The sequence below is a fragment of the Ambystoma mexicanum genome, chromosome 9 (assembly GCF_040938575.1).
Source record: "Ambystoma mexicanum isolate Mex_15411 chromosome 9, UKY_AmexF1_1, whole genome shotgun sequence".
Classification (NCBI taxonomy): domain Eukaryota; kingdom Metazoa; phylum Chordata; class Amphibia; order Caudata; family Ambystomatidae; genus Ambystoma; species Ambystoma mexicanum.
Genome location: NC_090931.1, coordinates 1,556,174,374 through 1,556,198,368, shown reverse-complemented (window position 1 = coordinate 1,556,198,368; position 23,995 = coordinate 1,556,174,374). Strand labels below are relative to the sequence as shown.

Sequence of the window (23,995 nt, the reverse complement as noted above, 5' to 3'; positions counted from 1 at the left end):
TTCTTCTTGTGTGAAGGAGGAAGAAGCATTTCTTGATTATTGCGTTTATGTGTGGTTCTAAGGTTAGGGTGTTGTCCATCAGCATTCCTAGCTTTTTAACTACCTTAGGTGGTGTGGGCACGGTTCCCGTTTCCATCTGCCAGGGAACATAGGTATTGTTCTCTTGGTTTTTGGCTATAATCATGATTTCTGTCTTTCCTGGGTTGATTTTCAAGTTGTTGGCGTTCATCCAGTAAACAACTTCTTTTAGATACTCAATTAGGGTTGAGTGATCTCTTTGAGTGTCTTCGATTTTGTAGATGATTTAAGTGTCGCCTGCGTAGTTGTAGCATGTGATGTTGTATTTTTTGAAGATCCTGATTACTGTAGTCTGGTAGATGTTGAAGTATATTGGGGATAGTGAGGGTCCCTGTGGGACTCCACAGTCGTTAACTCATGGAGTAGATTCAAAGGGTTTTATCCATACGGTTTCTGTTCTGTCTGCTAGGAATGATTTAGTCCAGAGTAGTGCCTGTTATACCTATATCTTCCAATCTTTTGGTTAGGGTGTTGTGGCTTACTGTGTCGAAGGCTGCGGAGAGGTCCTGCAGAATCAGAGCTGAGGTTGTGTTGGAGTCTGCGTTTGTTTTTAGGTCGTCCCAGATGGATAGTAGCGCCGATTCTGTTCCTCTTGTGGGTCTGAAACCGACTTGTGCTTGTTCTAGCAGGTTTATTCTTTCTATCTGTTCTTGGGTTAATTTGCATACGTACGTTTCTAGGAGTTTTGCCGGGTAGGGGATGTTTGAAATCAGTCTTTAGTTGAAGAGGTCTTCCACGTCACCACTTGTGTTTTTTAAAAAGTGGTTGGATATATGCTGATTTGAAGGATCCTGGTACAGTTCCTGTTGTGAGTGAAACATTTTGGAGGTTTCTGTAGTATTCTGATGGCGTTCCTTGTGCAAGGATTGATTTGTAGATTTCGGTGGGGGGGGGGGGCAGGGATCCATGGATGATCCCGCTTTCTTGCTGTGTTTTACCAGCTTGGCGAATGCCTCTGCTGATATTTCAGGAAAGTTTTGGAGTTTGTTCTGTGGCTCTTAGTTAGGTCTGGTTGGTTGGTTGGTCTGTTTTGTGTGATTTGTCGGATGTCATTGATTTTGTTCTTGAAATGGTCTGCCAAGTTGTTGCAAAGTTTCTCTGAAGTGGTTGGAGTGTTGTCGCAACCAGGTGGGTTTCTCATTTCTTTTAGGATGCTGAACATTTCTTTTTGTGTGTTGGTGGCATTGGTGATTCTGTCATCATAATGTCTTCTCTTTGCCTTTTGAATTTCCTTCTTGTATGCACAGATTTGTTTCTGGAACACTGTTTTCTTGTCTTGGTTGTATTCTTTCCTCCATTCCAATTCCAGCTTCTTGTTCTTCTTAATGGTGCTTAGTAGTGCGGTGAACCATTTTGCCGTTGCTCTTTTTTTTGAGGGGGTAAATGGTTTTTCCGGGGCGATGTTTCCAATTGTATCAGCAATCCATTTGTGGAGTAGCTCCGCTTTCCCGTCTAGGTCTGCCAGCTTCAGTTCTGTAGTTGAAGGTTTGGTCATCTCCAGTTGTTCCATTAGGTTGCTTGCTTTTACGGTTTTCCAGTTTCTTTTAGTGATGTTTGTGAGTTTGGGGGGCTGGATGATGACTTGAGTTGGTAGTGTGATCATGAATGGGGTGATGAGATGGTCGCTCCACAGTATTTGTATTGGTGGTGCCATGGTGATACGTTTTTCCTTGGCGAAGATTGCGTGAAGGGTGTGTCCTGCCGAGTGTGTTGCCCCTTTGACCAACGGTTGTAATTTCATGGTTGTAAGCTGCCCAATTAGTGAGTTTTGGGGGTTGGCGTGCTTTTCTTCTAACAAATGTTGAAATCCTCCAGGATTATTAGATGTTCGTGCTCGATGGCTATGTTGGTGATGGCTTCTATGAAGTTATCGACGAAGGTTGCATCGTATGTCGGTGGTCTGTACACCAGGATGAATGTGATGTTGGGGTTTGAGTTCGCTGATAGGTGTATGACCATGGGTTCGCAGTTGATGATGTTGAAACGTTTGTCTGTTTTAATTTTCAGGTGTCCTTTGAATGCTATTGCGATGCCTCCTCCTTTTTCAATATTTCTAGTTTACCTGAAGGCATTTGAGTTGGTGGGGAGGAAGGTTTGGAGTATGATTTTTGTAGTTGTCATCCAGCCATGTTTCTGTGATGAATAGGATGTCAATGTTGTTGTCGCAGAGAAGGTCAAAGATCTTTGAGTGTTTTGACATGGATCTTGCATTAATCAGGTTGCAGTGGATTTTGAAGGTGTAGTTTGGTTTGTGTTTAAATGTCGGCATTGTCTTCTGACTGGTGTTGCGATTTCCTTCCAGGTCGATCTCTTGTTGAGGAGTTTGTATCGTTGTGTCTGTGTCGTCGAAAAGTTCTTCTAGGTTCAATCTTGGGTTTTTGTTTTCCTCAGGTTCCTCTTCTAAATTTTGTGGCTGTCGAGTGGAAGGTACTCTTGTTTTGGTGATGTAAGGTGTTAGTGTGTCGATTATGTTTTTGCTATTTTTAGCGATGTCTGTTCTTTTTCTGCGTGGTTGTGTTTGGTTGTCTGTTGATTTGTACATTGGGTTGGCTCGTTCTGGTACCTGGTTATTTGCGAGGTAAGGAGTTGGGTAGAGGGATTTCTCTCTTCACTCTGCGCTGGTTCTGTTGTCGTTCCTGTCTGTGGGAGTGTGTTCTGCAGTTGTGAGTCTTCGGTGGTGTTCAGTTGTGTTTGCCCTTTGTGCTCTTTTTCTTTGTATTTCCTTTGGTCCAGTTTGTTTGCGCAGCATTTTTGAGGTTGGGCGTTTTTTGTTGGTTTTTATTCATGTTAGTTGACACCGAGTTGGTCTTTTTTGCTTTGGTCTGGCTTTCTTGGGGTGTTGGACTGGGTGTTGGGGATTTTCCAGGTGCAAGTTTGGGCTCAGTCTTTTGGGTGGTCTAGTCAGGTGATATTGCTGGGTGGTTCAGATGCTGTCTTGAGTTAAGTTAAGGAGGTTTACTAGGGTTATATCGCTGGGATATTCCAGTGGTTGTCCCTAGTGTGGGTCTCTGTTAAGTAGTGAGCCGGAGACACCAGAGGAGTTTGACAAATAAGATTTATTGGACAGCACTTCAAGTTGCATATAGTTTGTTCTGCAAAAAGTCTCCAGTCAAAATGTTAGTGCAAACAAGGCCCTATGTGGTTCCCTTTTCAGAACGTTACAGGGAAACAAGGGTTACGATGTACCTTTAAGAAAACAAGTTCATACTGTGTAAAACAAGGATTGCTGTATTTTTAAACCAAGGCAGTTCGTCACGGCAAAAATCCAAAAATAGCAAAACCCCAGTTCGTACCGTGAGCCTCAAGTGTAAAAGTCCTCCGTTAACAACTTGCCGTTCGTGCCGTGATTGAGCGTTTTCTTCACACGCCCGTCTAATCACCCAAGGGCAGAAAGATCCAGCCTTTGATTGCCGGCTGGCGGTCGCAGTCTGTCCAGTATACGGCCGCTCCTCGCCACCCTCGGAATTGGAAAAATAAACTCAAAACTTCCCAGAGTTGTTTTCTACACTGTGAACAGCTCCTTCTCATTGGGACTGTCCTCCGCTCCACTCACCGAGTTGTCTGCCGTATCAGTAAGGGGTCGTCCGGCGGAGTTCCCTCTTTTCTCTAATAAGCCCACCGGTGTTGGGAGCTGGCCTCTTCCTACTCGGAGTCCACGCCGGCAGTCGCCTTCCACTCCTGCAAAATTAGACACCCGTTGAGTTGTTTGGTGCAGCTTTAACCCCCTGTGCCCCTCCTCCCAAGCAATTAATCTCAGGTGCTCCCCTCCCTGGACTCATTACAGCTGATGCTAATTCCCCTCCTCCCTGCTCCATCCGTGCGGAGTTGGCATTTGTTTTAACCCCTAACTGTGAGAGTCCATGTAAATAGGGAAATGTGGATTTTCGCCTTCTTTCCCTACTTTCTTTTCCCCGTTGCTGGCTTTTATATGGAGGATGCATCTAGTGAGGCATTCTTGGAGATGTAGTCCGGGTCTTGACTGTGTCAATTAGGTTTATCATCATTTTGTCTGCTGTGGTTGGTGACGTATGCCCCTCCCTGCGGTTCTGTTCTTTATAATTTTCCCTTAACAGGTCCGCTGCTACTGGTTCACCATCACATACTCCCCCCCCCCCCCCGAAGACCCATGCCGTTCGGCATGTCTATTGCTCTTGATAAATAGTCAGCCACGCACTGATACTTTCCAGGTTTGTGAACTGTTATGAAGTGATATGGTTGTAGAGTCAAGAACCACCGTAGTACTCTATGGTTGGAGTCTTTCTGTGTTGCCAACCATTTCAGTGGAGCATGATCAGTAAAGAGGGTAAACCGCCTCCCCAGTAGGTAATATCTGAGTGACTCTACTGCCCATTTAATTGCTAGGCATTCTTTTTCAAGGGTTGAATACGGAATCTCATGGGGAAGGAGTTTCCTACTGATGAACGCTATTGGACACAGGTTTTGCTCGGTACCCTGTGAGAGTACCGCTCCTAGACCACATCCCAAGGCATCCGTTTGCCAGTAGAACTCTTTGCCAAAATCTGGACAATGGATAACTGGTTTAGAGGAAATCATTTGTATTCATTTCAGAAATGCCTGTTTTGCCTCAGGAGAGATGTATAGGGGTCGGTTTGTTTTCAGTGAGTCCGTAAGGGGGGCTGCTATGGTTGAAAAATATGGCAGGAATCTCCTGTAGTACCCCACACATTTTAGAAAGGCTCTCATTTCTTTTCTGGTTTCAGGCATTTTTAGCTTTTGTAGGGATTGGATTTTGTCTAGTAATGGGGTTACAATACCACCCCCTACCTCATACCCCAGATATTTTGTGGTTTTGGCTGCCAGTTTCGATTTCTTTTTTTGTTGGGTTAATACTTGGGTTAAGTGTGACAAATGTTCGTTCCACGTTTTGCTGAATATTACAATATCGTCTAAGTACGCAGCCGCATACTGATCATGAGGCCTCAGTATTTGGTCCATTAGGGCTTGGAAGGTAGCTGGAGCCCCATGTAGTCCAAAGGGCAAGACTGAATTGGAACAGACCCTGTGGTGTGGCGAACGCAGTTTTCTCTTGGTCAGCCGGCTTGAGGGGAATCTGCCAATATCCCTTTGTTAAGTCCAGGGCGCTCAGGAATGTGGCTGAACCCAGTTTTTCTATCAGCTCATCAATTCTGGGCATCGGATACGCTTCATACCGTGAAATAGCATTTAACTGCCTAAAGTCCATGCAGAACCTGGTTGTACCATCTGGTTTTGGCACTAATACTGTAGGGGAGCACCAGGCGCTTTTTGAAGGCACGATGGTTCCCAGGTAGGGTCGGAGGCGTACCGTTTTCCCCTCCTCTATAGGTATTGAATGTGTAGCCAAATGGGTCCACTCTGGTATGCCAGAAAAGGTCTCGGATATCGGGTGTAGTGTAGTGTAGAAAACAACTCAGTTCTTTGGGTCTCACTTAGTTGCTCCGCCAATTGCACATCCTGTATACCACTAGGGTGGTTTGGGATCAATTGTTCTGGGACAGACATGTCTGATAAGGCTGAACACAGCACACTTTGGGTTCCTTCTTTCCACAACTTGGGTAGATTGGTATGATAATTCTGATATTTATTTTTTCGTTCTGGTTGTTCCACCTCATATTTCACAGGTCCTAAGATTTTGGTTATCTGATAAGGCCCGTGCCATTGAGCCAGCATTTTGTTTGTGTGGGTAGGTAGTAGCACCAGTACATTTTCCCCTATCTTCAAGGATCTAGGTCTGCTCCCCTGATCATAATATTTCTCTTGTTTTTCTTGTGCTCTACCCAAGTTTTCCTGAGCATAGTCCCTCAGTTTTCCCAATTGCTCCCTCAGGTCATGAACATAGTCTGTGAGGGACGTTTCCTCTTGTTGTTCCCAGTTGTCCTTTAGGATTCATAACACCGATTTGGGTTGTCTTCCGAATAACAGCTCAAAAGGGGAGTAACCTGTAGATGATTGTGGGGTATCCCTGAGTACCATTAACACCCATGGCAACACCCGCTCCCACCCCAAACCGGTAGGGCTGGTGGCTCTCTTTATCATTTGTTTAATGGTCTTGTTATATCTCTCCACAAACCCATCTGTTTGTGGGTGATACACTGAGGTTTTCAAGTGATGTATACCTAGGGTTTTACACACCTCCTTCATTACCACCGACATGAAATTACTCCCTTGGTCTGTCACTATCTCAAGGGGTATTCCCACGCTAGCAAAGAACGGTAACAGGACATCGCACACCTGTCTGGTGGAGGTTCCTCTTAAAGGGAAAGCCTCGGGATATGTGGTGACGTAGTCCACTATGACCAGGAGGAACCGGAATCCTCTACTGGAGGGTTCTAATGGACCGACTATGTCCATTCTTATCCTTTGGAATGGCTCCTTGATCAAAGGCATTCTTTGCAGGGGTACCCGAGCCGGGGTATGATTACTCGTTTTTTGACATATGACACACTCCTAGCAATATCTAGCTATTTCCGCGTATATCTCAGGCCAGTAGAAATTCTTTAACACCCTCTTCCCCGTCATGTTTTTGGCTAAGTGACCCCCTGTGGAATGATCATGTGCCAGTTGGATCAGTGTCTTCCGATAAGACTGGGGAACCAACAGTTGTTCCTTTTCTTGGTTGTCTGTTCCTCGGGTTACCCTATAATAAAGCCCTTGTTTTTCCTTGAAGTAGGGAGTGGCAGATGGTGTTTCTTTTATGGTTAAGGCTTGTTCGCGAGCTCGCTTTAGAGTCTCGTCAAGACCAACTTCGGTCCTGAAGGATGGCAGATGATCCCCCCACCCGCCAGTCTATGAGGGCAATATCCATTCCCTTTTCCCAGGTCCGGTTATTCTCCCTTCTCTGGTTCTTGGTGGGTTTTTCCCTTATGTTCCTTCCTCTTATCTTGGTTTCTGCAAAAGGAGCTTCCTTTAACCATTTATCAAATACAGGAATGTCTGTCCCTATTAGCACAGGAGCGAGTAGGGTGGGAATAATGGCCACTGTAACAAGTATCTCTTTTCCCTGTAACCCTAACACAACGTCTTTTGTTGGATACCCTTTAACCTCCCCATATACACATTTAATGTCAATAGTTCTCACCTGTCCTGGATCTTGTTCACTCACATGTGGTTGTATGGCTGTCTGCCGGGTTCCACTATCCATCATGGCTTGTTGAGGATGACCATCCACTGTTACCTCTATCACATAGGGCAGTCTTCTTCTATTTCCATGCTGTTGTAAGGTGCCTATTTCCATGGGTTCGGTCTTGTTTCTCCTGGCACAGAACCGGGCGATGTGGCCCCATTCCCCGCATTCAAAGCATTGGGGTGCCTGCCCTTTTGTTATGTTTGTTCCGTTGTTTGTCTTAAGTTCCGGTCTGACCTGTGGCTCAGGCACACCTCCCCGGTGGTTACTGTGCAAGGCGGAAAGGTCATAGCGATGCCTTGCTGGTGGTGCTGCAACACTGCCAGGAGTAGATTTTTGGTAGGCTGTGGCCACATCTATGGCTTCGGACAATGTCAGATGGTGATGTTGCCTAACCCACCGTTGGATGGGTCCTGGTACTGCTTCAATAAATTGCTCCAGCATTACCTTCTCTTTGATTTGCCTAATTGTGGTGGTATTGGTTTGCAACCATTTCTCCGTTAAATCTTGTATTCTGTAAAACAGCTGCCTTGGGCTTTCGCCGGGTTTTAGTCTGGTTTCCCGAAATTGGAGCCTATAGGATTCCTCGTCCATCCCTAGTCTCTCCAGTACTGACTTCTTGATGTCCGCATACGGGGTGTCCCCGTTTGGATTTGCCGCCTGATACGCTCCTTGCATTACTCCTGTGGGAAGGGGCGCCAAAAAGAAAGACCCTCAGTCCTGTGGCCATTGAGCTGCTCGGGCTATTCGTTCAAAATTCACAAAGAAAAAACTGGGATCTTCTCCCGCCTGGTACTTTTGAAGCACTGTGGGTGGAATGGCTGGATGTGACCTGTGTGCCGCTACTGATGCCCCCAGAATTTGCAGGGCTTCCCTGCCTTGCTCTTGGGCTGCTGTTTGTACCTGTAGAGCCTGTTGCAGGGCTTGTCGATCTGCTTGGGCTTGATGTCCTTGCACCTGCACCAGCTGTTGTAATTGTTGCTGGCCTTCAGCCAATGCTTTTAGGACTGCCTCCATTATGCCAGGGTAGACGTGTCTCTACAGAATCCCACCGCTGCCACCACTGTTAAGTAGTGAGCCGGAGAAAACAGAGGAGTTTGACAAATAAGATTTATTGGACAGCACTTCAAGTTGCATACGGTTTGTTCTGCAAAAAGTTTCCAGTAAAAATTATATTGAAAACAAGGCTCTACGTGGATCCCTTTTCAGAACGTTAAAGGGAAATAAGGGTTACGATGTATCTTTAAGAAAACAAGTTCATACCTTGTAAAACAAGGATTGCGGTATTTTTAAACCAAGGCAGTTCGTCACGGCAAATCCAAAACTAGCAAAACCCCAGTTCGTACCGCGAGCCTCAAACGTTAAAGTCCTCCGTTAACAACTTGCCGTTCGTGCCGTGATTGAGCGTTTTCTTCACACGCCCGTCTAATCACTCGAGGGCAGAGAGATCCAGCCTTTGATTGCCGGCTGGCAGTCGCAGTCTCTCCAGTATATGGCTGCTCCTTGCCGCCCTCGGAATTGGAAAAATAAACTCAAAACTTCCCGGAGTTGTTTTCTACACTGTGAACAGCTCCTTCTCATTGGGACTGTCCTCCGCTCTGCTCACCGAGTTGTCTGCCGTATCGGTAAGGGGTCGTCCGGCAGAGTTCCCTCTTTTCTCTAATAAGCCCACCGGTGTTGGGAACTGGCCTCTTCCCACTTGGAGTACACACCGGTAGTCGCCTTCCACTCCTGCAAAATGAGACACACGTTGGGCCTCATTACGACCCAGGCGCTAAGTGGTTAATGGCGCTGTGAAAGGCTGCGGCGCCGTTAACCACTTAGCGCCTTACTACGAGGTCCCTTTGCGGGACCCGACTTGAACGGCTGGTCTGGACCAGCCGTTAAAGTAGGGACCCGCAAAGGGACCTCGCAGGCAATTACGGTACCGCAATTTGCGGTACTGTAATTGTTGCCTGCCCCATTCCCATTGAGCCCTATGGGGCAAAAATGGGAATGGGGAAGGGCCATGGGGAAATGGGGAAATACCGCGCCCCGCCAACCTTGGAATGGGGTGGCATTTCCCCATTTCACCATGGCAGACTCGTTACAACACCAACACCAACCATGGTGCTAATAGCGCCATGGTTTAGAGCCGGTGTTGTAATGAGGGCCGTTGAGTTGTTTGGTGCAGCTTTAACCCCGTGTGCTCCTCCTCCCCAGCAATTAATCTCAGGTGCTCCCCTCCTCCTGCTCCATCCGTGTGGAGTTGGCATTTGTTTTAACCCCTAACTGTGAGAGTCCATTTAAAACGTGGATTTTCTCCTTCTTTCCCTACTTTCTTTTCCCTGTTACTGGCTTTTATATGAAGGATGCATCTGGTGAGGCATTCTGGGAGATGTAGTCCGGGTCTTGACTGTGTCAATTAGGTTTATCATCATTTTGTCTGCTGTGGTTGGTGACGTATGCCCCTCCCTGTGGTTCTGTTCTTAATCATTTTCCCTTAACAGGTCCGTTGCTACTGGTTCCCCATCACAGTCTCCCTGAAAGAAACTTACTGCAGTAAACAAATGCTGTGTTGTTTCAGGAAGGGTATAGCTAACAGCTACAGAATTGTCCTAATGGGCGCAAACTGATAGTCACTGTGTTGCCTCGCGAGGCACGAGCCAATAATCACAGTACCACTTCACAGTGATGTTCTCTAGATGTGAATTGGTCAATGTGTGCCAATCTCCAAGTTTAGTGTTTAGTCTAACGAACAATTACCAGTCTTATCCTGGGGAAGAAGGTACAATCACAGTACTAACCTGGGGGATGCAAGCTAGTAATCGCAGTACCATTCTAGAGGGCACAGGCTGGTAAATACAGTGCTGTTCTGTAATGGTGGTTTCTAGATGTGGATCTGGTCAATGAGTGCTAATCTCTAAGGGTAGAGGCAGTTTGGCAATAGGACACAGCTATTTTTGAGAGTCTTGAACAGTGGGAGAGAGGCCCACACCCAACAATACGAATTGAATACCAGACAATAGAATCTGATTACAGGACACAGCTAGACTTGAGAGTCCTGCACAGTGGGAGAGAGGCCTACAGCTAACAATGCAAAATTGAATATCAGACAATGCAGTTTGAAATGGGGCACAGCTAGACCTGAGAGTACCGTATAGTGGGAGAGAGGCCCATGGCCAACAATACAAAATTGAATTTCAACAGTGAAGTTTTAAATTGGGGCACAGCTAGATCTGAGAGTCCTGCATAGTGGGAGAGAGGCCTACAGTCAGAAGTGCAATTTGCAACTGGCACAGCTAGATTTGAAAGTCCTGCATAGTGGGAGAGAGGGCCACGGCCAGCAATGCAAAATTGAATATCAGACAGTGCAGTTTGAAATAGGGCACAGCTAGATCCGAGAGTCCTGTATATTGGGAGAGAGGCCTACAGCTAACCATGCAAAATTGAATATCAGACAGTGCAGTTTGAAATTAGGGCGCAGATTAAGTTTGAAGGGGGACGGGCTTCTAGGCCACTCCTACCGTACTGGTCCTAGTAGATGCTGGTTGACGGCTGGCCACTGGCTTCCCCTGCTGACACCGGCAGACACGATCTGGAGCCGCCTCAGTAGGATCTGCCCTTTGCCTTGGGGCCCTTGCAGACAGGATCTGGACCCACCCTTTCCCTTGGGGCCCTTGCAGACACGATCTGGTGCTGCCTCAGTAGGAGCTGCCCTTTGCCTTGGGGCCCTTGCAGACACAGGTCCTCATTCCGAGTTTGGAGGTAGCCATGGTGCTATTTGCGCCATGGCTGCCTCCAAAACCGGGTCTGGCACCGATGTGGTTGAATGGGGACTTACCGGGTCATTCCGACCCTGGAGGACCCGGTAAGTCCCCATTCAACCAACCATTCCCCATTCCCATTTGAGCCCCCATAGGGCTCAATGGGAATGGGGAAGGCGCTAATAACGGGCCCGCGAATAGTAGGCCTGTTATTAGCGCCCTGGTCCTTTAGCGGGACCCGTAAAGGATGTGTGGTCAGACCACATGTCCTTTACGGTTCCCGCTAAGGGACCTCGGAATTGGGCGGTAAGGGATTACCGGCACAGGTCTCCTTAATGGTGCCCGGTGTTCCTTACCGCCCATCTCAGAATGACCCCCACAATCTGGCGCCACCTCAGTAGGAGCTGCCCTTTGCCTTAGGGCCTTAGCCGCAGGGGCTGCCGGGCAGAGGGCTAAAGGCACCAAGGCAGCCAATATGGGTTGGTGCGCGGGCCGGGAGGCGGGAGGAATGCGGGTTGAGGAAATGGAAGCACCGGTGGGAGCGCACCTCACATGGGGCACCAAATTTATAAAATAGAGGCACTGGATGTCTCTGGGTAGTCCGGCTTACCTGGCTCTAATCAGGAAGTCAATGCGGGCGTGCAGATGTGCTTGTTTGCCCAACTTTACTGTTGTTAGGAAGGAGGGCCAATCGGGGGTGATGGGCGGGCCAGGAGGCAGGAGGGATGTGGGTTGAGGAAATGGAAGCACCGGTGGGAGCGCACCTCACATGGGGCACCAAATTTATAAAATAGAGGCACTGAAGGTCTCTGATCAGTCCGGTTGACCTGGCTCTAATCAGGAAGTTAATGAAATAGATATGTGGTTTTAGTGGGTCACAGGGAATTGGGTAAGCCGATTGCCAACTCAGTACGAAGTAGCATGGCCCTTAGGCACCTTTTTGTCATTTTCATAAAATGTGTAACAGTTATGACTCTGCAAATGATCAAGCATGTTCCTAATTTCACCTTCCATCTTTCCATCAAATCTCATAATTGTCACATCTTCAGAGCAGCAAGAAACTAGTCTTAACTGGCCATTTCAGTCCCCAAAGTCCTAGGAAAATGCACTTTAGCTCTTAAAAACTGCCTGGAAATTACATAAAAACATAGCTTAAAATAAAATGATCTCTCATTCTAATTGCTACAAAAATTCCAAATAATGGAATCGTCCTTTAATGTCACTTGGGAAGATCGGTCCCCCTCTGTGGGAGGGCTCTTTATCCCCCACAGCCGGTGACCAGAGATTCTTATTACCCCCTATGAAGTTGTCAGTTGGTTCTTGGTTGTGGGTGCAGGAGGAAGTCGCATCTCCCAGTCAAGTTTTTAGCCACACTTGCTTTCCTTGAAATCCCTGAGCCCCTGCCTTCAATTCTGGCAGAGCAGGGAATTATAACGCCCTCAGTACATCACATGACATTGCAGACTGGTTCACTAGTAGGTGCGACTTCCAGTGTGAAGCGGGGCTTTTAATTGAGAAGTTTCCTGCCTAAGCCAAAAAACTATTTTCTGGTATTATGAGCCTCTTCCAAGGTGATTGAAGTCTTTTGGGTGGAAACATAATGTACATTGTTTAGTCAACCTCCCCGCCCCCCACATCCTATTTCCTTGACATTTCTGTGCGAGCAGAGCTATCCGTTCACAGTGGCTTTTTAAAGTCATTTTTCTATTTCACATGTGTGCAAGCAGGTTTTTTTTCCGCTTGCAGTGTTTCAAGGGCTGCCATTCAAATGAAATGGAAAGCAAAAGCCGTATCGGGTTGTAATGTTGAAATCCTTGCCCCTCATGTGAATTAAAATAAAACAAGGCCGTTTTTGGATGTCGTGCATAACCTTTTGGCATTCAGATGGAACACAAGCAATGCAGGGCTGTTTATGGATGCAGTGCATAGCTTCATGTCATTTAGGTAAAACAAAACAACGCAGGGCCGTTTTTGGGTTGCAGTATTACAATGCTTGCCACTCATGTGACAGGGAAAGCAAAGCATAGACGTTTTTGGTGACAGGGTTTAAATGCGATGTTTCAGGTGGAGGGAATTTCTGTTTAGGGCCTTAAATGCACCCGATAGATCCCCCCTGCCCCCCGCTCTTCCATGACTTTTTGTTGGGGAAGAGTAGGGCAGAGTGGGGTTTCCTTCAGCGTAATTTTCCTTCCTCGGGGAGTGAGCACTCCAGTATCCCCTACCATCTTTGGGTTGGAGAGTGTGGCTCGGTACCCCCTTTCCTCCTTTTCTTCCAGGTCTCCGGGGTTTTCCTCTCCAGGCACCCGCTCAGTTCCAACATCCGTCGTCTACGCCTACCAAAACACCATCTGAGTGTTACCCTAATACCACACGCAAAACTAATACACCCCTGCGACAGACCCGCAAGATGCATAACTATCCAAACTGTACTGGCTCAGCAGCGTATACAACTGCACAGCCAGCACACACCCTCCGGTGCCCAGACACAACCCGTATCGCGCGCCCGAGTATTACAACATTAGTAACCCAGGACCTTAGCACCACACCTGTACTAGGGCCAGCTAGACTTGTTAGACTTTCGTCACGAACATGCCAGAACTATCATCACACCTACACCCACTCTCACTGATCCCCCACACACTACTAACACCTCTCTGTTATACACACCAGTTAACTCATTACTCAGTGAACCCCTCTCGCCTAGCAAGAACAAGAGATGACAACTCCCAAGGGTCCTATCTTAACAGCCCTTACCACTATTGACTTGGAGTCTCCACCTCACTCAACAGCCTCCGCCACTAGTTTCAAAGGTGCACTGTTAAACGCACGCTCCTTAGGAGCACATGGCATTGATATCCATGATTACTTCTGGATCATCAATACAATGGATGGGTTTCCCCTACTTCGCTGGCTGAAGGGAAGCAACAAACAATAGTAAACAGGGGTCAAGCCGGCGGAAAAAGAAAGAGAAGGTTCACTCAAAGGACAACGTCCAACCGTGGAGAAAGGGAGAAAGTCCCCTCAGCTGCAGTTCAGATCACCATACATGAAGCAAGCAATAATTTAAAATACTATATTTATTTATTTATATCAATTTTGAATCTTTGTAAAAAAATTATTAAATCATCTCATGTGCTAATACAACATACAAAAATATATGTCACACAACTATAAAAGAGTGCATACTATGTTAAAGTGCTAGTTTCAAATATTGGCTGCTGCAGGAAATCACAAAAGGATGAATCACATTAATCCTGAAAGTTAGTCTGGGCATGCCGTAAGGGGTGCCTCAAGCGAGTGAAGGGGATCACTCTAATGAGGAAGCCCCCAGTTGCCCTGACCAGACTAAATATATAGCAAACAAATTGTATATCAATGGCATGACCTGAACAATATTAATGATCAAGGAGACATCAAAATACTATTGATATTAATAATTCCAATAATCAATTTAGAAGCAGACAATAAACTAGAAAAGAGTTCATATTAATTCAAAAGAAAACAATAGAGCACACACACTAAAATCTAACTAAGGGATGCTGTGCGTCGACTACTAAAGTGTTATGTGGAAAGGAAACAAGATAATATGGAAAACATGGCACCGTTCAAAATTAGTAGTTTCGATGGAAATAACACATCTAACAATAAAATGCAGGTGGTATCCATCTTCGTCAGGACATAGCATTCCCGTAAACTTCATAAGTTCTTGGTCATTCATCTGTGTCTTTCTGAACGTGTTCAAATTTAAATTCAGTTTAGAAACTGTCACATATACATTTCAGCATATTTAAGAGAAAAATACCCTGATCTCAACCCTTTGGGGGGCTGATTCCGCAATCTTGTTAATGAGTCCAGAAATTAGCAATTCGGCCACACCGGAAGGAGATCGCAATCAAATTGGATCTTTAGACCAGTTAAATCGTCCAAATGATGGTGAGCAAGAGTTGAAAAGCATTCTACCATGCCCACAAAATGAAGTGAGATCTGGCTTGGATATAATCAATTCATTTATCTGTTCTGTCCACTGGTATCGGGCTTCTGTATCATCAGATGACAGAAAAGTAACCTGTGTTAGTTCACAAACCGGCGTGGACCCTGTTCAGGCGGAGTCGGAACCGGAAATACCAGACCGGATAAATCTAAAGATCCAATTTGATTGCGATCTCCTTCCGGTGTGGCCGAATTGCTAATTTCTGGACTCATTAACAGGATTGCGGAATCAGCCCCCCAAAGGGTTGAGATCAGGGTATTTTTCTCTTAAATATGCTGAAATGAATATGTGACAGTTTTTAAACTGAATTTAAATTTGAACACGTTCAGAAAGACACAGATGAATGACCAAGAACTTATGAAGTTTACGGGAATGCTATGTCCTGACGAAGATGGATACCACCTGCATTTTATTGTTAGATGTGTTATTTCCATCGAAACTACTAATTTTGAACGGTGCCATGTTTTCCATATTATCTTGTTTCCTTTCCACATGACACTTTAGTAGTCGACGCACAGCATCCCTTAGTTAGATTTTAGTGTGTGTGCTCTATTGTTTTCTTTTGAATTAATATGAACTCTTTTCTAGTTTATTGTCTGCTTCTAAATTGATTATTGGAATTATTAATATCAATAGTATTTTGATGTCTCCTTGATCATTAATATTGTTCAGGTCATGCCATTGATATACAATTTGTTTGCTATATATTTAGTCTGGTCAGGGCAACTGGGGGCTTCCTCATTAGAGTGATCCCCTTCACTCGCTTGAGGCACCCCTTACGGCATGCCCAGACTAACTTTCAGGATTAATGTGATTCATCCTTTTGTGATTTCCTGCAGCAGCCAATATTTGAAACTAGCACTTTAACATAGTATGCACTCTTTTATAGTTGTGTGACATATATTTTTGTATGTTGTATTAGCACATGAGATGATTTAATAATTTTTTTACAAAGATTCAAAATTGATATAAATAAATAAATATAGTATTTTAAATTATTGCTTGCTTCATGTATGGTGATCTGAACTGCAGCTGAGGGGACTTTCTCCCTTTCTCCACGGTTGGACGTTGTCCTTTGAGTGAACCTTCTCTTTCTTTTTCCGCCGGCTTGACCCCCGTTTACTATTACTTCTGGATCATCAACTAGACTTCCTAGCTATCACTGAATCCTGACTACACCCAGCTTCCGGCCCATCTCTCACTCTAGCAATACCCCCAATTTTACTATCCTCGAGACAGATTGTCATGATAAAATAGGGGGTGGAGTAGCAATAATCTATAAAATCTCCATGCAGTTTAGTCCATGCCCTATTGACTTGGTTCCTGGATATGAACTCCTGCTCTTGAAGCTTGGCACTAACCCGAAAACCACTTTTAATTTCCTACTCATGTACATACAACCCAATAACATAAGTAAACCAAACTTTACATCCCGTTGCTCATCAGCCCCATCCTCAAACCACTTACCAAAAGTATTATTTTAGAGATATTAACCTTGGATTTGACGACAAACTTGACCATAAATCTACTGCTCTCTCTTTGGCCGTCCATGACAAGAACTTCACGCAAATTGTCAATGCCTCAACTCGCACTAAAGGTAGAATCCTCGATTGGATCCTTACCTCTAATGGAACTATAAACCTAGAATCCATCTTGGAAGTCACCTGGTCAGACTACTTCTTAATACGATTTGACCTCTATACCACGAAGCCACCACATTTACCACTAGCCAGCCATAGTCCCATTTCCTTTACAAATACCTGTAAGCTCACTGCAGAAACCCTCACCCCTATACTCACAGACGCCCTCAAGACCCACTCCTCCGTAGATACCAACCCCGATAGCATATCCACTCGTTACCATTTGTGCCTAAAAACTACCCTTAACCTAGTAGCCCCTCTTACTTCTAAAACCCAGCACAAACCAAAGCGAGTTAACCTCTGGTTTGATGAAGAACTAGTACTCCTACGACATAGCAAAAGAGCTTTGGCGCACCTACACAAAAAGAACCCCTCCACAAACACAGCATCTGCACTTGCTATAGCCACTAAAACCTATAAATCGACAGTGGTAGCTCATAAAGCAAATTCCCTCAACAGCCGCATCACGAATGCTTCATATAATGCTAAAGAATTATTTTCTATACTATAGCTAGAATCACATGTTCCCACTGTAGCACCTGCCCACACAGACAAATCCTGGTGTACCACCATTCAAAATGTGCCGGAACACAAAATCCTTACTTTACAAGAGAAATTAAAGAACAAAAGAAATATACTAGCCTTCAAAAGCTTGCCTTGTCTCCTAGCTAGTACCAATACCTCCGTACCCCGTTTTAAATTCAGCAACGTCACATATATGCTTCCTGCCCATATTAGAAATGAGCAGTCCCACTAGCGTTTTAAGAAAACGCTCAAAACGTGGCTCTTCGACAAATTCGACTGAGCCAAATTAAGTTTTGTCGAGCCCTGTTATTCTTGGAATATGAAAGTACTGTATATTGCCTAACTCTAAGACTACTTACTTTCTTTACCATGTTGATACCCAAGGTATGTGTGAAACCAGTTCCTTGGTTTTAATTATCTAAGTATTCTCTTTACCTCTGTTTCTTCTATGATGTCTTGATACCTAGGTATGTATGTAACCCCCTCTTGTTGATTGTAACCTGTGAAGATTTCTAAGTAACCTACGCCGTGATACCCCTGGGTTTGGGCGTGTAACAAATGCAATAAATAAATACAGTAAAAACCTGCAAGGCTGGTTGGAGTGACCTATACATGGGCGGTCCACTCCATAGGGGATACTAGGCCATTTGTCTCAGTCTTCTTGTCCATCTCCCTCCATGAGGGTGCTGCTGGGCTCGTCATCCACGATAAAACCGGGCCTAACAAGCAATGTGTTACTTGAAAACAATGCTACTTTATCACTGTAATGGTGCACCTGGCAGACACAAAGATGGGCGCAGGGGAAGAGCCAAGGTCATACCATCTTGCATACTTCACTCATTCCCAGATGCACCAGTAGGCTTCCAAAGCACCCCACCCTTGCTTTGAACTCTAATTTCATCCCTCCATGGCACCTTGCAGCACAAATCACGTGACCCAATTGTGAAGGCAAGATACCCTTGCGTTCTGATCTTTGTAATTGAGCGAGGGTCTAACAGCTTTATGGTAATTGGTCTGGGTGAAGTATGGGCAGGACTTCCGATGAGGTATCAGCAAATCAAGTTTATTGTAAACAAATGTGACCCGACACCCTGCACTGCATCCACACACTTTGCCGCCCGTTCATCCCTCTGGCATTCACCGTTTCTCGAACCTCGCCCTTCACTCTAATGTAAACATTCAACCTCACGCACACGCAGGCATGTGCCCACACAATGAACTGAAAGTTCCATCATAAAATGAACTTCAAAGATACATAAGAAATACAACACTATCCCCTTCCTTCAAAACAATAATATGAAAAATAAAACAAATGTTAATCTAACAACAAAACAAATAAAAAACCTATAGCTAACATTTCGCAACATAAATATATATATATACATGACCCCCAGAGAATTTGTATAACTGAATGCAAATACATGTCCAAGAAATAATCTCCTGAACCATCATACTTAATTGTCCATGACATAATCCTTGGACCAAACAGGTAGTTTCCTAACTCTTGAATTTCTGACAAGCCTTCCATCATCAACAATAGAATTGTTATCTTGATGTACATACACTTCTCCCACTTCACCTCCTTGCTGCCTATTCATATTACCATATTGTGAGCACACATCATCCCCAAACAGCTCAATTGCCCTTATGTTATCTCTTTTTCATCCGTTCTTTCACAACACCATTCCAATTCCATTTACTGACCCTGTCAAAATTCCAAACTGAACCACCACGAACTTTGACGGCTCTTCTAAATAATTCAATCACTTTAACAGGACTAGAGTATTTAGACTCACCTTTTCTCACATTGCGTCCCAATTTAATTCTTACAAAATCACCAGGTGACATTTTTAACTTGCTCTGTTCAACACATACTTTTTTGTCACCACACTCCCCTTTTTTCCTATAATTCACCCACACAGGATTAAGCAACGTGTTAGGTACTCTGCCTCTCATCATTTGAAATGGGGACTTCCCTGCGTCCCTCCTGACAGAGACTCTGACGCTCCATAACTTCTCTTTAAGCACCTCCTCAACAGGCATATTGTTCCTCAACGCTAGTTCCACTGTCTCAACAATGACCCTATTGCACCTCTCCACCAAACCGTTGGTTTGAGGGTGATAAAGCGCAGAGAATCTCCAATCAATCCCTGAACGTTTGGCAAACTCCTTCATTTCTTTGCTCCTGAACTGTACCCCATTGTCACTGATCACAATTTTTGGGTAACTCTCCCTCCTGAAAACTTGCATCAAAAATTGTATCACTTTGTTGGAATCTATTTTACTCACTAACTTGACTTCCAACCACCTTGAGTAATAGTCCACCAACACAATTAAAAATTTCCTTTGATACATAAAATTTCCATATGGACCCACTATGTGAATACCTACCCTGTCCCATGGTGCTTCCACCTTGGACATGTTGATAGTTTCCAATTTAAAACTTTTGCAACTTTTGTCACTATTTTGGCAAGACCAACAATTTCTGACAAATCTTTGAATCATCAAATCCATACCAGGCCACCAATACTTAGCTCTTACATTGCTTTTTGTTCCAGTAATTCCTGGATGCCCTTGGTGAGCCTTTTCAATTAGTTCCTCACGCAAAGCTTGTGGAGGAATTAACTTGTCCCCTCTCACTAAAAATTCATCTTCAATAGAAAACTCATCTCTGATCTCCCAAAACTTCATAGTCTCATCATCAATCAACCTCTTTTCAGGCCAACCTGATTTGGTATATTTCATAACTTTCTCTTAGAATCTCATCCTTTACAAGTTAATTCAACCACGTTTCTCTTGACGTCACTTCAAACACTGTTGCCACTACTTCACAATCTTCTTCAACGCAAACGTTCCCATCTATTAAAGGCAATCTAGACAAATAATCATCAATTACATTTCTTTTTCCCGGGACATACTTTACTATAAAGTGGTAATCCTGCAATTTGAGACTCAATCTGGGAGAAGATCTACACATCCCATGTACAGTAAGTACTTGTAGCAATGGTTTGTGATCCGTCTGTATTATGAATTTGCTCTCCCATAAGTACTTTCTAAAATGGTTAACTGTCCAAACACAAGCCAACATTTCATTTTCAATAATTTAATACCTACTTTCCGTATCAGAAATCGCTCTGGAAGCATGGTTTATGACCTTTTCACAACCATCATCAGCGATTTGTGACAACACCGCTCCCAATCCACTTCCACTGGCATCCACCGTGACTCTGGTCTGTCTTCCAAATACAAACCCTCCTAATTCTACAGCTCCACAAATCTCAGCTTTAATATATTCTGTTGCTTTTTTACACTCATCATCCCATTCAAACCTTGTATCCTTCTTCATCCACTTCCTCAAGGGCTCAGTCACACCGGCAACCTTTTTTTTACAAACTTATTGTAATATTCGCACAAACCAAGAAACTATCTGAGCTCATCCTTATTAGTGGGATTAGGTGAATCTCTAATCGCTTTCATGGCTTCTAACTTGGGCTTGTAGCCTCTTCCATTCACCAAGTGACCTAAATACTCAACTTCTTTTACTTTGAATTTGCATTTTCTCTGCTCTATTTTCAACCCAACGACATCCAACCTTGTCAAAACCTCATTTAACCCCCTTTCATGTTCCTCAGAACCTTTGCCAAGCACAATGTCATCTTGGTATACTAATGTTCCAGCTAAACCCTTCAAAACATGTGTCATTATTCTCTGGAACACTGCAGCTGCGGACGCCAGTCCAAAAGGCACCCACTTTTACCTATATAAACCATACGGTGTGATAAACGCTGTGATGTCTCTGCAGTCCTCTGTGAGAGATATCTGGTGATATGCACTTGACAAGTCTAACGTGGAAAATGTGTCTGCTTCTCCAATGCTGTTCAACATCTCCGATATTATAGGTAATGGAAATATATCTGTGATGATGTTTTTGTTAACATCTCTCAAGTCCACGCAAATTCTTGGCTTCCCATTTTTCTTTATTGCTACAACAATGGGATTCACCCACTGTGATGATTCAATCTTTTCAATCACCCCTTCCGATTCCAGTCTTCCCAATTCTTGTTCAACTTTATCAACAAGAGCAAACGGTATAGGCCTGGCTTTCGTGTGTGTTACCGGTAATGCTCCTCGTTTGAGTTGTATCCTATGAGCAAAATTCTTAAACACACCCAAACTTGTTTTTAAGACATCTTCTGTACTTGAGTCTACTCTCTTGGTTAGCTCACTGCTACTTTTTACAATCAGAATTTGTTCTTCTTCACATGGATCCAGCCTTATTCTCAATCCTGCCTGATCTCTCCAACCTATTATGTTCACTCCTTTTTCAGCCACATAAACTTTTACTTGAGCACGCCTGTCTTTGAACTGAATTATGCTTGAAAAACAACCCACAATGTGTATTTTCGACCCCTCGAATCTACCTGGATTCTTTATATCCGATGCTTTTAATTTGCATCTTAGGCCCTCTGCAACTAATTTCGGCCAAGTCTTTCTTGTAATTATAGTCCAAGGAGAACAACTGTCAACTTTTACTCTCAATTTCCAATTGTCCAATATGACTTCACAACTTGGACATTTAAACTCCCCTCCAGGTGGTTCATGAATTACAAACACTCTCTCTTCATCAGATTCTTCATCCCCTTCCTGAATTCCTGAGATTTTCTTTTTGCAACTACAAGTAATTGCAAAATGTCCCTTAATCCCGCAATTTCCACATTTTTGGCCAATCGCAGGGCAATTTCTGGAGTAAGCGTAATGGCCCAACCTACCACAACTGAAACACCTGTCGCCATCTCTTGTCTGTGGATTTTGGACCTTGGATTCGGTTTTTGCCCAAAACTTTCCTTTGGAGAAATTGCCTTTTATTTCCGATCCTTTGGGCCTTTGCCTTTGCTTGTGGAAAAATCAACTCGTCCTCTGGTGCGTACAGCATTAACCGAACTTTGGTCTTCTACTTCCTGTGTATTCTTGTTGCTGGTATGTAACATACTCTGAGTAGCTTCCTGCTTTTTGTTCTTCATCTCCTTGGAACATAATTGGCTGTGCTCAATCCTTTTCGCAGTGGCAATAGTCTCTGGCAAAGATGGGTTGCTCACCATCCACAACCAATCTGGTATCAATGTGTCCCTTATATGGATTATGATCTGGTCTCTAATAAGTTCATCAAGGGTGATCCTGTTTCCAAAATGACAAGTTCGGGCCAGTGACCTCAAAGCTGAGACATACTCTTCTATGTTTTCCTGCTCTTTTTGAACCCTCGTATAGCAATTGTACCTATTGATTGCCACATTCGTCTCTGGGGCATAATATTTATCCAATTGTCTCAGGGCTCTATCATGCTCATCACTGTCTCCAGCTTCATCGACTGATAACTCCGGCAGCTCTCTATATTTCCTTTGCACCTCCAAACCCAAATCATGGAGTAATAAAAGCTTCTTCTTACGAGAAGTCAGTTCTTCTTGCTCCACTGTCTGGATGTAGTTCAACAAAAACTCCTTCCATTCTGACCAAACTACTACAGGTTGTCCAGGAGTTGGGAGAAAACTTGCTGGCGGTTGAATACTAATACCCTGCATCGCCATGCCTTACTCTTTGATGACTACAGTTATCTTCTTTCTCGAATCTTTTCCAAATAGCTACTTCCAAATTCACCTTTTCAAAATTTTATATAAGCCAAAAGGTTCCGCTTGAGTCTGGATAATTGTTGGGATCATTACATTTTATAAACACTCGAGAAGCGTCCACTCTACTGATTATTGCTTTATTCCAAGTTTCTGACTATTGCAGCTTCTGCCGGCAAAAATGCTCCCTTCTAATGTTGGCTGAATATGATATTCACAAGAAAAAAAAAACTTTTTGACGAAGATGAAGCGTGTCTCTTAACATCTCCGCCTGTCTTCCTTGTTCGCGACAATATGGCGTCACGTCACTTGACGTGCGTGACGTTCAACAGTGTCCTTTCCTCTTAAACGTTTGCTGAAACCAAAACAACGTCGTTGCGTCCTGGGCGCGTGCGTATTTCTCAAAGTCCTCCGTAACTCAAGAAAACAACACTTCCCAACCTTATTTCCTCTGGGACGGCCTGCCAGAGAAACAGCACAAGCGAAATGGAATTGTTCGCTCGGGGGACAGCTCTCTTCTCCGACGTGGGTGAAGGTGCCGGGTCAATCCTCGTCGCCAAATGAAATATGGGCAGGACTTCCGATGAGGTATCAGCAAATCAAGTTTATTGTAAACAAATGTGTCCCGGCACCCTGCACTGCATCCACACACTTCGCCGCCAGTTCATCCCTCTGGCATTCACAGTTTCTCGAACCTTGCCCTTCACTCTAATGTAAACATTCGACCTCACGCACACGCAGGCAGGGCGCCCACACAATGAACTGAAAGTTCCATCATAAAATTAACTTGGTATGTGGGGGGTCTTGGATCAAAGCATAGGGGGGCTGCAGCTCTGGCTCTGGGGTGTTTGGGCTGTGGGACCATCCTATCTTTATCATGGGATGGTAACTGCCAGGAGGCACCCTGTACCCTTCCCGTGTCCTTGCAGAGCACATTCTTTCCAGGGCGCGAAGGGCTACTGCCTCAGAGACAATGTCAGACTTGTAGCTCGCTGAAGCTCACTCGTGGTGGGGGGTTATGTCTGTATTGGCAATGCAGATCTAACACTAACACGTTTGGTGCTTTTCACTGCGCTTGGGCCTACATTCCAAAATGGCTGCCATTAACTAAGATGGCGTTTACACTCTCCTCTACTATATAGCTCCTAATGCACGAACTAGGTGATCATACACTCTCCTGTGTGTGCGCTCCCTCAGTGTGCGGTTTACAGTTGATTTCTCATTCAGAATCATTTGGGGGGTGGGGAAGATCCTCTCCCCTTCCCAACACT

General features: G+C 44.6%; 1 protein-coding gene across 1 annotated transcript in view; it reads left to right on the top strand.

Annotated features, from left to right (window-relative positions):
* Positions 1–23,995, top strand: part of LOC138489515 (zinc finger protein ZFP2-like) — a 161,406-nt gene that overhangs the window by 100,501 nt on the left and 36,910 nt on the right. The window lies entirely within an intron of this gene.